We start from the raw sequence: 16,548 nt of genomic DNA, 5'->3' as shown, positions 1-16,548 counted from the left end.
AAGTCGTTTTCTTACCTTGCTCAGACAAAACATATGACCAGGATGTGAAATTACCAATTATGGCTTTCAAAATTAAAACAAATATTGTAGATAAAAAAAATGGCATTTGAAGTCGCAACAGCATTGTTTAGTTCGCATATGCACATATCAATGGAAACTCTGGTATAAACATGCCCAGTTATGCACTTCCTTCAGTACAAAAGACGTTATTCAAAGGACCTGGTCATAAAGAACTAGCCATAGTACTATTAGACGGATATAGCAACAAAAAAAGAAAATCCTTTATTTAATAAAGATGGTTACGATAGTACATGCATTTTGGCTGCTAAAATGAGTAATTAGGTCTTCAAATTTAAATTTAAGGATGACTTTATACATAATTATATATCCCATACGAATGTACTTAGAGAAAACAATCATGTAAACCTTCTAGAGTTACTTCCCTTAGCATGCAGGCAGAAATTATCAAAATAATCAATATATAGGTAATAATAGTTCATTCCAATTAAAGGATCCATGTTAAGAAAAGTAATTTATTGCAATGCTATTTTTGTAATTGATAGACACAAATAGTTTTGACATTCATAGATAAATGTGTATATTTCCAGAGATGACAAGACAAACAGAGAGTCCAGTCTCTCTGTTGAGCCTTCTAAATAACTATAACAACGACTCAACCATCAGTCAGTTACCAGATCCAGTTACACCTCTTGAATCTTCACCGGTTATACCAATGTATACTGCAGTTCCCATTGACAAATTTTATTATTCCAAAGGAAAATAGACGTCAACAACAGTTATGGAAAGACATATGGTTGGTCACACCTCCAGCTCCCCAGTTAAGAATGTAGGAACGACCCTAGATTACAGGTCCGTTGACCCCCATCGAGCTATCCAAAATAAATTAGGATGCAAACTGGGTGAAGAAAATTAGAAACAGAGCAAGGGAATTCAGTACCGAGGTTAAAGTCATACCAGACGGCTTTTTAGGAGTACGAAAGGAAGAGAAGGTGATCTTGACAGATTGAACAATCTATATGCTGAGTTCGACATGATTCTGACCAAGAAGTTGTAAAACGAAGAAATATTGGTGTACAGACAGATGAAGACAAGTCGATAGAGTTTGAGCTGATAGAGTTGGACGTGGAAGGGAAAGAGACACAAACAGAGATACAAACAGAGAATACAGGGATCCAGTGTGACATTCTTAAAGAGCTTTTTGATTGTTTTTAAATTTAATGTTTTAATATGCTAACCAGCTAACACTTCAAACACATCAAACAAATGAATAACAACTGTCATATTCCTAACTTGGTACATGATTGAACTTGGTTTTATAGCTAGTATGACAGTCGTTTCAAATTCAATTATATTGACAACAATGTGTTGGGAAAAAACAGACATAATAGGTAAAAATGTCAAAATAGGTGTACAACAGTCAACATTGTATTATAATCTTAATCACTGTAATCAAAAATATACAAACAAAACTATACATAAAAGAAGCACAAAAACCCATGTAGACAAAGTACAATAGCTAAATTGAAAGCAAAAAATACAAAAAATTACCATAGCAGAATAACAAAATGACGGTATGGATAAGTGCAGAACCACGTCAAATGTATCAAAGAAACATAAAAAGGCAAATTTACAAATCATATTAGCAAAAAATATAGACAAGCATACAAAAATTATCATACACCAGTACCACAATGATGGGATGTATGAGTATGGAGATCACCAAAAACAGACTTAACAGCGAAAGTATTATTCACAAAGAAAAATAAATGAATATATGTATAGATTATTACATGGCATTTTTCATATCATACCCTTTATCGGCCCTAGGTCATGATATCAGCCCAAGAGCCGCATCATTCCCTTTATAGGCCCTAGGTCATGATATCAGCCCAAGAGCCGCAGACTCGAGGGATGATATCATGACCGAGGGCCGATAAAGGGTATGATATGAAAAATGACATGTAATTATCTTTTTATCATATTCTTCAACAGAAGAAATACAGACAAAAACCATTAAAATTTTGTTTTTCTTTGATAATTTATAATTAACTAAATACAAATTTCTGAACTTTAATTGTTGTTATTAAACGATATAACAAGCATCAGGGTGACATAAATGTATGCAAACAATTACATGACTTGTATATTCATGATATTAATGTTCTTAGTTAAAAAAATTAATTGTCACATTTCCTGTAATAGTTGCCCCTGCGAACATATGCATTGCTTTTCCTTTGTGATTTTCATGTACTATTTCTGGCATTTCATTTATTACTGTAGTTGTTGTTGCTGAAACTGGTTTAGAATTAGATTCAAAATTTGAAATGTCTTTCAATACAAAAGAAAGTTCGGCTTCTGGGGAAGCAGACAAAAGTTCTGCATCATCATCTGATGGTATATCATTGTTGTTATCATCCAAAGGCCTTGGGTTTTATACGAAGTTATTTTCCCTGTACCAATTTTACTCAAAATATTAGACATTTCCTTCTGTTGTTCAATTGATACTGAGCTATAGGAGTTTATGGATTGAACATTTTTATGTCCACTCAGCTGCATTATGCGTGTATCTGGTATGTCCTCATGTACCAAGGCAGTGATAGTAGTTTTTCTGACACTATGATTAGTTTTTTCAACCCTGAATACCACCGTCTTCACACATTTTTTTTAACAAAAGAACTTAACGTGTTCTTTCATAAAGCTTGTCTTGAAAACGAGACACCGTCATCCTTAATTTGCCTGGAAAACCCCAAATAAAAGGGACAATCATCTGCAACCATATCTTCTGGTCTTCTTCTAAGAAACTGTTTATATGTCTGTATAGGACATCTAGGATTACCTGAAAGAAGATAAACCAGTTCAATATTGAAAAATGTCATTATTATACACATGTTTACAATATAATATATATATAGCTACACTTGTAATATCTGGCTGTTATTTTGTGATGGCAATATTTTGATATCTTGTTTAATACATATTTACACTACATGTATACTACATTTTATGTTTTGCTCGTAATTCAATTAAAAATGAAATACTTATTTTGAATCTTGTCCCCCTATAAAACTTTTCCTGAAACATTACCTATGTCAGCAAACAGCTTGGCTTGAAAGGCACGTGTATCTAAGTTAACACCATTTCTTGTTTTGGTTATCCTTTCTGTATGTTCTAGATACTGCTGACCATCAGTTGTTGCCTTCATTTGAATGTCTCCCCATCTCAAAGTTGTGTGCTTTTCCCGGGAGCGCAAACCAAAATGTAGAGTGTTATTCATCCATACTGTTCTTACTAGAGATTGAGGATTTCCTGCAAATAAATTTAAGGAATTTGTTTGAGTAAAAAATATTTGATTTAAGACTTGTGTATAGAATGAGGTTAAAATAATATACATTCTTACGACTGTACAAAATCAGGTGAAGATAATTCAAGTTATTGTCAAATCATTTTTTTAATACATCATGATCATATCACTGACAATGTGTTTATTTTTTAGAGAAAAATGTGACGTCAAAAATAGTCAAATAACAAGACAAAGCTACTTTAAATATCAATAACAAAAATAATAATTATGCAAAGAATTGTTACCTGCACCAAGCAGCTCTTTTTCGTATAGTAAATTAACTTCTTCAGCTGTGAAGGGGTCTGCTTTCCTTTTTTTTGGCTCCCATTCCTATGGATTTAAGCTGTTTCAGTTTGGCAGACATCACATCTCTAGAGTGGTGAAATTCTTTGTCAACCATTATATTTATTGCACATTTCTCTGTTAGATATCTTGAAATGCTGCTCTGCATTGACCTGACAGATTGAGGTTCATAGTTTGACTCGTCGTCTTTTTTAACTGTCATGAAGAAACGAGCCAAACATTTATCAAGTTCCGTAACAGGAATTTCTTCCGCTAACCTCATCTCGTTATTGCATCTCAACCATTTGTTGAAAAGTCTCATGTCACTAGCAGTTTTTCTAACTGTATTATCGTTTTTCAACGATTGAACAAAAGCAGCAGTGTCCGTGTCGTCTGCCATGTTTACAAACAACTTTCCGGAAATACGGAAATACCCGAAGTTGCATGTGATAAACCCCACGGACAATAACGGAAAGGCATGCGATAACATTCCGGAAGCAGTTAATAAAGGTGCCTTTATCAGCCCGCTGAGCAAATTTGTAGGAATCTGGTCAATAAACCTTGTAATCCTTTCATAGCCTTTTAATATGGGGATGAAGTCCCCTATTACAGTAGAAAATTCAATAAAAAAAAAAAAAAAAAAAAAAAATCGGGAAAATTTCCCCAATTTTTCATTGTACTAATGAACTCAAAATCGTTCAAATTTTTTTTTGTCGTGTTTTTTAATTTCCGGATCTGCGTAGAACGCAGAAATCTACTTCCTTTTTCCGGTCTTGTTGTCGTGAGACTTTGATTAGTCTAGTAAAATATAGGAACCTTAAGGAACACAATACCAATATTTCACTTTTAATCATTCTTTGTCTTTGATATGAATTGACGTTACCTGATGCATTGTGTTATTTTGTTTACATTGAACATGACGTCATAACTTAAATAACGTCACAAGTAAAATCCCTAACAACAGAACCAAAATCGGAAACGTTACGGTATTTCCGTTTCTTTTTTTCACAAATATTTTAAAAAGTTACAAAAAAAAAAATCATACAGACTTCGTCCCCATTCACAGATTATGCCTGCCTCATATTATTTTTAAATGTTATTGAACTGTAAAATTTAAGTATTATTTGATACAAGTATATGATAAAACACGTTATTCAGATGATAAACAACGTCTGTCCCAGAATCTTGACGTCAAGACGATCGTGACTTATTTGTGAAGTTGATACGAAATATTTATTAACAAGGTCTTAGTACCTTTTATTGTTTAACATTCTTTTTGTTACCGACTTCGAATGCCATTTTAAGCATTGGGGTATTCTGCTAACAATACCTTGAATTATACTGAACAAATATATGTTGGCTGCCTCCAAAATGCATAGTTGACTTATCATCTTTATTTAAGGCAGTGTATTGTCTCTTTGAAAATAGCGGCAGGTAAAATTGCTCTCTATTCATTCCTTCGACCCCCTTTTTAGATCTTACCTCATTGATTTGTAATATGTAATCGAGCTTGCTAAAAAAAATATGTCACCGACATTTATTCAGCATTTTTCAAGAAAAAAACATAAATAATCCTACTAGTAAATAATAGCAAATACATATGTAAAACAATATATCTGGTAGCAGCTATACCGTTAAAAATATGTTGTAAGTACATCAGTTATAGTTCATGTACACTCGCTGAACCATTGAAGATATGTTGTCAGTACATCAGTTATAGTTCATGTACACTCGATGAACCAATGATTTAATGTGGCGGATCAAGAACTTTTCCTAAGGGAGGGCCCGCTGACTGACCTAAAGGTGGGGGGCAGTCATGCTTCAATGATTCCTATATAATCAACCAAATTTTTCCCATGAAAGGGGGGCCGGGCCCCCCAGCCAACCCCACCCCCCCCCCCTTGGATCCGCCTTTGATAAATTATATGTTGTGTTTAAAATGAAATGCAAGTCGTTTTCTTACCTTGCTCAGACAAAACATATGACCAGGATGTAAAATTACCAATTATGGCTATCAAAATTAAAACAAATATTGTAGATAAAAAAAATGGCATTTGAAGTCGCAACAGCATTGTTTAGTTCGCATATAAACATATCAATGGAAACTCTGGTATAAACATGCCCAGTTATGCACTTCCTTCAGTACAAAAGACGTTATTCAAAGGACCTGGTCATAAAGAACTAGCCATAGTACTTTTAGACGGATATAGCAACAAAAAAAGAAAATCCTTTATTTAATAAAGATGGTTATGATAGTACATGCATTTTGGCTGCTAAAATGAGTATTTAGGTATTCAAATTTAAATTTAAGGATGACTTTATACAAAACAATCATGTAAACTTTCTAGAGTTACTTCCCTTAGCATGCAGGCAGAAATTATCAAAATAATCAATATATAGGTAATAACATTTCATTCCAATTAAAGGATCCATGTTAAGAAAAGTAATTTATTGCAATGCTATTTTTGTAATTGATAGACACAAATAGTTTTGACATTCATAGACAAATGTGTATATTTCAAGAGATGACAAAACAAACAGAGAGTCCAGTCTCTCTGTTGAGCCTTCTAAATAACTATAACAACAACGACTCAACCATCAGTCAGTTACTAGATCCAGTTACATCTCTTGAATCTTCACCGGTTATACCAATGTATACTGCAGTTCCCATTGACAAATTTTATTATTCCAAAGAAAAATAGACGTCAACAACAGTTATGGAAAGACATATGGTTGGTCACACCTCCAGCTCCCCAGTTAAGAATGTAGGAACGACCCTAGATAACAGGTCCGTGGACCCCCATCGAGCTATCTAAAAAAATAGGATGCAAACTGGGTGAAGAAAATTAGAAACAGAACAAGGGAATTCAGTACCGAGGTTAAAGTCATACCAGACGGCTTTTTAGGAGTACGAAAGGAAGAGAAGGTGATCTTGACAGATTGAACAATCTATATGCTGAGTTCGACATGATTTCCTGACTCAGAAGGGGTAAAACGAAGAAATATTGGTGTACAGACAGATGAAGACAAGTCGATAGAGTTTGAGCTGATAGAGTTGGACGTGGAAGGTAAAGAGACACAAACAGAGATACAAACAGAGAATACAGGGATCCAGTGTGACATTCTTAAAGAGCTTTTTGTCATTTTGTTTATTTTCTTTGGTTACATCTTCTGACATCAGACTCGGACTTCTCTTGAACTGAATTTTAATGTGCGTATTGTTATGCGTTTACTTTTCTACATTGGCTAGAGATATAGGGGGAGGGTTGAGATCTCACAAACATGTTTAACCCCGCATTTTTGCGCCTGTCCCAAGTCAGGAGTCTCTGGCCTTTGTTAGTCTTGTATTATTTTAATTTTAGTTTCTTGTGTACAATTTGGGAATTAGTATGGCGTTCAATATCACTGAACTAGTATATATTTGTTTAGGGTCCAGTTTAAGGACGCCTCCGGGTGCGGGAATTTCTCGCTACATTGAAGACCTGTTGGTGACCTTCTGCTGTTGTTTTTTTTCTATGGTCGGGTTGTTGTCTCTTTGGCACATTCCCCATTTCCATTCTCAATTATAATCTCAATCACTGTAATCAAAAATATATAAACAAAACTATATATAAAAGAAGCACAAAAACCCATGTAGACAAAGCACAATAGCTAAATTGAAAGCAAAGAATACAAACAATTACAATAGCAGAATAACACAATGACGGTTGTTAAGTGCAGAACCACGTCAAATGTATCAAAGAAACATAAAAAGGCAAATATACAAACCATATTAGCAAAAAATATAGACAAAGCATACAAAAATTATCATACAACAGTACCACAATGATGGGATGTATGAGTATGGAGATCACCAAAAAACAGACTTAACAGCGAAAGTATTATTCACAAAGTTGATACGAAATATTTATTAACAAGGTCTTAGTACCTACCGGTGAACTTTTTTTTAGAAAAAGGACGTGACGTTCTTTGACATACCCTGGTTAATCAACTTTCTGCTCAGACATTGGCAACTTAATACCAACTCTGGGTACAAACTGTTAGCTCTTGAATACCGAATAAGTTGGTAAATGTATATCCCAAATGCAGGTAAAGTTGGTTTATTGCTACTAAAGTGGGTGAGACCGCTCTCGCCAAAAGACCAAAATGACACAGAAATGTACAGCTATAGGTTGCCGTTCGTCCTTCGACATCGTTAAAATTTTCAATTAAAGTTATTAAACCAAGAAATGAAGAACTTACCTAGAGATGGTTTGAGGGTTTCATGAACTTAGAGTGGTTAAACCTAGAATTTGGCGATCAACCTGCAAAATGTGGTTCTGCTAATGTTGAAAAGTACTTTGCAAGCTGAGAACAAATATCATCTTCAGGAGGAACCACATCTAATAAGTAATATTGACGAGAAGGGTATAACACTAAATCATAAACCATCTAATGTTTCATCTGGATGTGAAAATGCCTCCGGATTTGCTTTACCTCCATATTTTGTATTCGAAGAGAAGATAATGATGAATGGTGCAACACATTGTGCTGTTAGTGCAGTATCAGACCCCAATACCAACATATTCCTACAATATTTGACTGACCATTTTCTTAATTATGTAGAAACAATGACAACATACATCTACTCCTTGATGGGCATAATTCACATGCTGCAGTTGACATAAATGAATGGGCACAGCAACACCACATCATAATTCACGTCTTACCAGCTCATACCTCAAATATATCACAACCTTCGCATGTTGGATGTAATGGGCCGTTTCAACGTATTTATGATCATGAATGTCATAAAACCAAGCGTCAGAACTCCTCAGTCATAATCAGATACAACATATGTGAGATGTTCTGCAAAGCATATCAGAAAGCACTATCTCCAGAAAACATTCTGTCAGCATTTATGAAGACTGGCATATATCCCTTGGATAATAGTGTCATCAAAAAAGATCAACTGAAACCATCAGAGGTATTTACAGCAAATGCTGAATGCAGCGACTACGGATGAACCAAAAACAGATGATATAAAAGTAGTTGTAGTTGATACAAATGGAAAAGTAACGGAAGCTGTTGGAAAGTGCTGTGACTTATTTATAAGTTTTTGAAGATTTGCAAGATCATGGTGTTTCTGTTCAACACTTTTTTGTCGAAAAAATAAACAAACTAAAGAAAATTAAGTCAGAAAACGACTAGAAAGGAAGAAAACCCTTGGAACGATTGTATCCGGTATGCTCATAACTAAAACTGAGGTAGCAGAAAAGGCAAAACAGCATGTTGAAAACCAATAAAAAAACCGCTGTGTTTGTAAATGGTCCAAACCCAGTCAAATTAGACTTGGAGATGGTATTGAACTTATCAAATGGGTGCAGTGTGACAATTATAGATCAGGTGCATCTCAAATATTGTACAGAACTGAGGGCTGTACATAAGGGGGAATGACAAGTGTTACTGCATGCATTGCAAGGACATGGAATTGGACATTTTACCAAATTTCTTTGTTATTGTTACTTGTTGAATATTTATCGTTAAATTCAATTTTTGTTACTTTATTTCAATAGTTATATTTTTAAAGTAGCTTGGAACAAAAAAATGCGAAAATGCAATGTGCTTGCTCTCATCTGTGTGACGTCACAAAGTTGTACATCTGGTGGACGAACTTGATGGGCGAAAGTAGAACAGACATTGATTTCAAGTAAGTGTTCCTTGTTGCGTTTTCGATATACTTACTAGGTCTTTTGTTGATTTTTTTGCACGTCAAAGTTAAGATTTTTTGCACTGCGATATTTGTAAGGTGGACAAACTTTGGGGAGTCGATGATAAATCATGGAAAATGGAAATTAACCAGACTAAACTGAAAAATAAGACATGTGTGAAATGAACCGAAAATACAAAATCCATATCACAAACGAGATCACATAATAACTGAATACATGAATTTGGATGTATAAATACCGAAACACGATGTACAGCAATGTGATTTCACACTGAGCAAAAATAGTCATATTCAAGATTATGTATTAGTATTTACTTTGGGATACCATAAGGCATATTTTGGTAATTGTGAACAACAAGTGAAACATGCTACACAGAGGAACAAGTGATCAGTATGCTGGAATTATTATTGACAATATATTTGTTTAATTTGGAGGTAGAGACTTTTTACATAAATTATCGGCATTCCGGTATGAACGAATTCATCTCCTTAATGACCTCTTCTTATTTTCATATTAGTCGGAGTTCCTTCAGACGCTTGTCAAAAACAAGGAAGATCAAAGAAGTCTGATCATTAAATTTAGCATTCTGATATATTGCTGATGTTTTATCCATTAACAATCCATTTTTCTGATTGGGTTCCAGTAATATATCCTCCAAAACTAGACACTACAAAAAGAAGACACGACTTCCTCTGCCTCATTCTTAGACTTATGTATACCTTGAAGTCGACATAAGCGGTCACCATAATACCAGCATCTAGGACAAACGAGACAATTTTAATTTTGAAAATATCAATTTCCCGCATCTAAGACGTACAATATGAAAATTAAACATTGGAATGAGGAATGTGTAAAAGGGACAACAACCCGACATTAGAGCAGATAACTGCCGAAGGCCAATGGTTTTCAACGCAGCAATAAAATCTCGCGCCCGAGATATGCCTCAGCTGACCCCTAAATAAAAATGTGTACTTGCTCAGTGAAAATGGACGTCATACTTAACTCCAAAACATATCAATGAATTAAATTGAAAAACATACAAGACAAACAAAGGCCAGAGGCTCCTGACTTTTGACAGGCGAAAAATGCAGCGGAGTTAAACATGTTTTACTAACTTTGCTTTATGTGATTAACATTTACAACTCATTCGGTACAAGTATTCAGGAACAGCTGCTACTCGGACTTTGTAAAACGTCATTAATGTCTGAGCTGAAAGTAGATGAATCAGGGGTATGTCAAAGAATATGTCGACCTTTTTCTACAGTCGTTGTTAATAAAAATAATACTCGATGGTCTTGATTCTTAGATGCATGATTTTTTTTGTATGAGTTTTTAGTGGCTTTGAACTGACTGTCAGTAACTGTGAGTACTCTCAGGTCTGTATTTAGTGTCTTTTAGTTGTTGGGATATACAAATACCCGGTCACGTCTACTCAGTGTAGTAGTATTTCTAACCATCTGGCGAGTAAAGTATTTTTCACCAGATTTTTATAGTTCGTTCTGTTTTTGTACTGTTACACTATTGTAAGGGGAGGGCTGGGATCCCGTTAGCATGTGTAACCCCATCACATTCTGTATGTATGTGCCCCTGTACCACGCCAGGAGCCTGTAATTCCGTGGTTGTCTTTTGTATGTGTGTTACATAAATAATTGTTTGTTTTTCGTTCAAATTTATGTACATAAATATGGCCGTTATTTTCTAGTTAGACAATTTTACATTGTCATTTCGGGCCTTTTATAGCTGACTATGCGGTATTGTTGAAGACGGTACGGTGACCTATAGTTGTAAATTTCTGTGTCATTTGGTCTCTTGTTGTCGCAATCATACCACATCTTCTTTTTTATATTGAAGTTTAAGTACTTTTTTTTTTGTATTTGTAAATGATTACTTTTACCGTTTAATCTATTTTTGGTAATATCCATTTGACGTGGCTCGGTACTTATACGTCCCGTAATTGATTTCTTGTGCTATGGTTAGTTTTTTAACTCTTATCTATCGTTTTTGCTTATGTGCTTTGTCTATAAGCCTTTTCGGTTTTTTTTTTGTTTTTTTTCTTACTTGAAACATGTGTTTGTTTGATAAGTATTATGATCATATCACAATGTTGACTGCTGTACCCTATTTTTTTTTTTATATTTTTACCTATTATGTTTCAATATAAAGGATTTTTATCCGACTGTCATACAAGTGATAGTTTTAGCTAGCTTTTTTTACCTCAGGAATAGATTACCTCAGCTGTATTCGGCAAAACTTTTTCAGTGGTCTACAATGCTCTTCAACTTCGTTTTTTATTTGGCCTTTTAAACCTTTTTTTAATCAAGCGTGAGTCTTTTGTAATCGAAACGCGCGTCTGGCTCAAATACAAAATTTCAATCCTGGTATTTATAATAAGTTTATTTGATGTGGTTGACCTTTCGGTTTGGCCATTTGATTAGGGACTTTGCGTATGAATTTTCTTTATAGTTATGTTTTGTTATTTAATTCTTTCTATAAGATAATTCACTGTTGTAGCGCGTCATAAAGTTAATTTAGATACGTTAGAAAATAGTATTTTGCAAATACTGTTTAACATATTTTAAACCGCTGTGAACCATTCTACTGCATTAAAAAATACATCAAAACATCTTCAGCTCTTCAACTATTCGGTTATTGTACATCGTCGGCTTTCAAATAGTCAACTTTGAGCGTTCCTGATTAAGGTAAATCTAGAAAAGCGCTTCGTCAAGTTCAGACTTCTAAAATTGTTTTTCGTGTTGTTTTCATTCTTTGATAAATTTCAGTCATTATCAAAACTTGAACATAAGATCAACATTTTTTATAAGAAACAAAAATACAGATCTAGCAGTAAAAATGTATGATGAAATAGAAGCTGCAACTCATATATAAAAAAAATTATAAAAGAAATGCACAATATTCAATTTAGAACAAAAACAGTTAATTCCCTTTGTATGTAAGTTTTTGTCATTCTTTTAAAGGGTTGTCGTTATTTTGTTATAGACACAATTTCTATACAGTATCTTTTTTATTAAAAAATAGGTTGCTGCTAAATATCAAATCAATATCTTTATAATAGATCTATTTGCCACATAGTCATCACAATAATAACCCAAAAGGTCAATTATAATTCTTTGAAAGAATGTAACAAACTAAGTATTAATTTTAAAGACGATACAAACTAGTATCCATAGGCGGATCCAGAATCATTGAAGCATGACTGGAGCGGGCCCCCTCTTAGGAAAAGATCTGGATCCGCCACTGGAATCTGGTATTGAAGAATACATAGACTTTCATTTTAATGTATATATGTCAACTTAATTGCCTAACGGTACACTAGAACTAAAAATTGAAGTAAGTAGTTTTACCAAGAAGAAAATAAAAGACGAGTATCATTTTGTTTTATTTTGCCCAGCATATAGATCTGTGCGAATAGACTACTTACATGTTATGTTTATTACTATTTATGTCCAAATCGGTACAAGTTAGATAATAAAAGCTTATTGTTAATCTCTGGCATTAAGACTGTTATTAATTAATAGCAGCTTGGAAAATAAGATAATATATAGTTGCATAATATTATTGAGTACATAGTTATTATATAAAGTAAAGTCACAAAAAAACTGAACTCCGAGGAAAATTAAAAAAGGGAAGTCCCTAATCAAAATTAATGGCAATATCAAAAGTTCAAACACTTCAAACGAATGGATAACTAAAGGCAACAGTTGGATACCGCCGTTCGAAAGTCATAAATCGATTGAGAGAAAACAATTCCGGGTTACAAACTAAAACAAACAGTAAACACATCAGCTAAAAGAGGAAAACTACGAAAACAACAGAAACACTAAAGTGCAACATAAACCAGACGACAAAATAACACACACCGAGACGAACTATAAGATAACAACCGCTATTTTTCTGACTTGGTGTACAAGACATTTCAAGAAAAGTGGTGGGTTGAACATGGTTTTGTGACTAGCCAAACCTCGCGCTTTTATGGCAATGTCAAATATATCACTAAAATGACAACATAACATGGTATGACTACAGCACAAATAAATGCAAGATCATTCAAGACAGAGAAATACACAAATAAACAAAGTATACAATAATACATTTCGACTTGCTAATAGTAATCAAAGGTACGTGACGTTACGCACGTTATTGCGTCAATACTGTGTAATCAACCAGTCCACACTAATAAACAGTTTTTCAATAAAATCATAACAGTTAAGGTATATAATACGTATATCCATAGAATAGACAGGTAAATACTATTCCGAACAAAAGTACAAATTGTTTTATCATATTTTACTATAGTCTAAAATAAGGACAACATATTGACAAAACGTCCAAAATATGCGTGTCAGACGTAACAGACTATACTCATAATAACTTTATCAGGGGTGTTTGTGTTCTTCAAAACAATGTTATATACACGAAAATTCGAATGAATAATATGCTTTATATATAAAGTGTTACAATATTACTGAATATGCGTTCCTGTAACGACCAACGCTATTTTTTGGCAAAACAAAATATTGTTCATTATGGTCAGATTTTGGAAAATGTTTAGTTATCAAAATTTATAGGTTTTAAAATATAAGATTATATGATATTTCGTTTGTGTAAATTATGCTCACAAAAGAACAAACATAGACCATATCAAAATCGAATTTTTGCAGCACTCACACTACATATATAAATGCAACGGCTTCTGGCAAATGTCTAGCAAGATCTCCAATGTCGGATTTTGCCGCTTTTTTACAAATAAATTGTCATTTGCGACGTCATTTATTGAAAATTTAGATTAGCTGCATGCTAAATAGTGTTTTACCGTAATTGTACTTTAACTTTACAAAACAGCTCCATACTTTTTGATAATTTGCGTAGTCAAAACGACTTCGTTTTAAAAGAAATAAAATATCTTGCAAGTTTGTCCACTGGACGATTTTCGTACGTTTTCAACGTTGTCGATTCGGGATCCGCTATTTATGGTGGATCATCAGTATATTCCTCAGATAGAATTTTCTTGATAGTCAGATACTATCAACCAGACCACAAAGTATAAAAAAATTCGATGACTGGCGTTGTTCGTTTAGATGAGGTTCTTAAGTTGTAAAAAAGTTTTGTATCACGAGAGGGGAAAAATCCTCTTTTTCAAATTTTCAAATTTGGGAAGCGTAAAACTGCGATTTTTTTTTATTTCTCTGCAATAAGATTCATATGTATAGAACTTATCAGTAAAAATGAAATTGGGCCTAAAGCGTACCATGGCTATTTACCTCTCCACATCATACAAAGCTTGTAAACATACGAGATGAATTATAATTAACCTTTTTTTCTGACAATCGTTTAATTTCTTAATCTAATTGTACCACTATTAAAAAAAGTAAAGTGAATTTAATAATCAATACCCGTTTAACATGTAATTCCCGACAAACTTTTTATATTGAGGCAAAATATATGTCTTCCTCCTTTTCGGATCTAAATGGGGAAACATTGCATTTTATTACGTTTTATGTCAATTGGTCTCTGGTAGCGAAAAGAGGGACGAAAGATACCAGAGGGACAGTCAAACTCGTAAATCGACAATAAACTGACAACGCCATGGCTACAAATGAAAAGGACAAACAGAGAGTTGTCTCATTGACACTCATCACACCGTATATATCTTTTCTTTTCATATAGACTTATGCATTACCCAAATACGATATATTTTCTTGTTTGTTGCTTACGTTACTTTCAGTGGGAAATATTTCATGCATATTCAGTACAAACAAACATTAAGAAGTATCTATATTGATATGCAAAACAAATATTGCAAGCGAAATAAAACACTTATCCCAAATAATCATTAATCGCCGTAAAACGTAAAAATTTGACGTTACCATTTGAGACGCAATATCGTGCTTAACGTCACAATGCTTATATTTTTTAATACGTTTCATCAACATAATAGTCATCAGTGACGCTCAGATCAAAATAGTTAGAAAGCCAAACATGCATTAAGTTAAAGAGCATTGATGACCCAAAATTCCAAACAGTTGTGTCAAATACGGCTAAGGTTATCTATGCCTGGTATAAGAAAATCCTTAGTATTGAAATAAACTCATAGATGATTAAAATAATTCATTCTTTTGCAAACAGTAAATTTATAAAAAAAAATGGCAGTATAATTGATATTCATGTCAACACCGTAACAACTGTCACATTCCTGACTTGGTTTTCTTATGTAGAAAACGGTGAATTAAACCTGTTTTGATAGCTAGCTAAACCTCTCAATTGTATGACAGTCGCATCAAACTTCGTTTAATAACAACGATTTGTGAACACTGAAACAAACAGACATAATAGGTAAAACTGTCCAAAAAAGGTTTAGAGGTCAACATTGTGTTTTAATCTTAATCGATTTTAAAACAAACAAATATGTTACAAAGAAGCACAGAAAGGCATGTACAAATCACAAATTAAGAAAATAGACAATGGCACGGTGAACAGAATACTATATTTTTAAATTGTTTGGAGAAAATACCAGACCATAAAGAGTACAGTAAAAGCAGGTGATAATCTTTGGTAACCAACATTAATGATGCAATTGTCAAATATGTATATTTATATGGAAAGTATATTAACATACCAATGTTCTTGCATTATCATATGAACGATATCAAAGTAATAGTAAAAACAATCATCTGAATACTTATAACCTTCTATTGCATATTTGTGGGGTTTCTACAGTATTAATTTGCACATCTAAATTATATTCCCATGCAAATTTCACAATAATCAAATGAATCTTCAGAAAAGCAACTTAAATGATCAATATCATCTGAAGGACACACAGGGGTCAACATCATTATGGTTTAATAAAGATAGATGTAAAAAAATATGTCCGGACTTGTGTACATTTTAAGATCATTCAATAGTTTTCATTATTCTGTAAAACAACCGAAATGAATAAAAGAACATTTAAAGTTTATAAGAACTCCCCTTGTATCCTTGTATGCAACTTTGTCTTGTCGGTATAGAATATTTATTGGACAATAAAGAAAAGGAATGTCATGTATCATTCTATTAATTTGGAAATATGTCTGAATATTCTAATTATGACCAAGGACAGGAGCGATGACGGTCGACTATTGTAAGAAGTAGAGATTTATTTATTCTCAAATGATAATCAATACAACAGCTTAAAGC

At 33.4% G+C, this 16,548-nt stretch overlaps 1 long non-coding RNA gene across 1 annotated transcript; it reads right to left on the bottom strand.

The window, feature by feature from the left end:
* Positions 1-2,077: 2,077 nt before the first annotated feature.
* LOC139487854 (uncharacterized) lies at positions 2,078-4,181 on the bottom strand. Its single transcript, XR_011655885.1, has 3 exons — positions 3,607-4,181; positions 3,106-3,327; positions 2,078-2,857 (listed from the first exon to the last, which is right to left on the bottom strand). It is a non-coding gene; the product is annotated as an uncharacterized lncRNA (long non-coding RNA).
* Between the last annotated feature and the right edge of the window lie 12,367 nt (positions 4,182-16,548).

Source organism: Mytilus edulis, chromosome 9 (genome assembly GCF_963676685.1).
Source record: "Mytilus edulis chromosome 9, xbMytEdul2.2, whole genome shotgun sequence".
NCBI classification, from domain to species: domain Eukaryota; kingdom Metazoa; phylum Mollusca; class Bivalvia; order Mytilida; family Mytilidae; genus Mytilus; species Mytilus edulis.
Note: the sequence above shows the minus strand (reverse complement) of the source record. Positions and strands in the feature narration are given on the sequence as shown.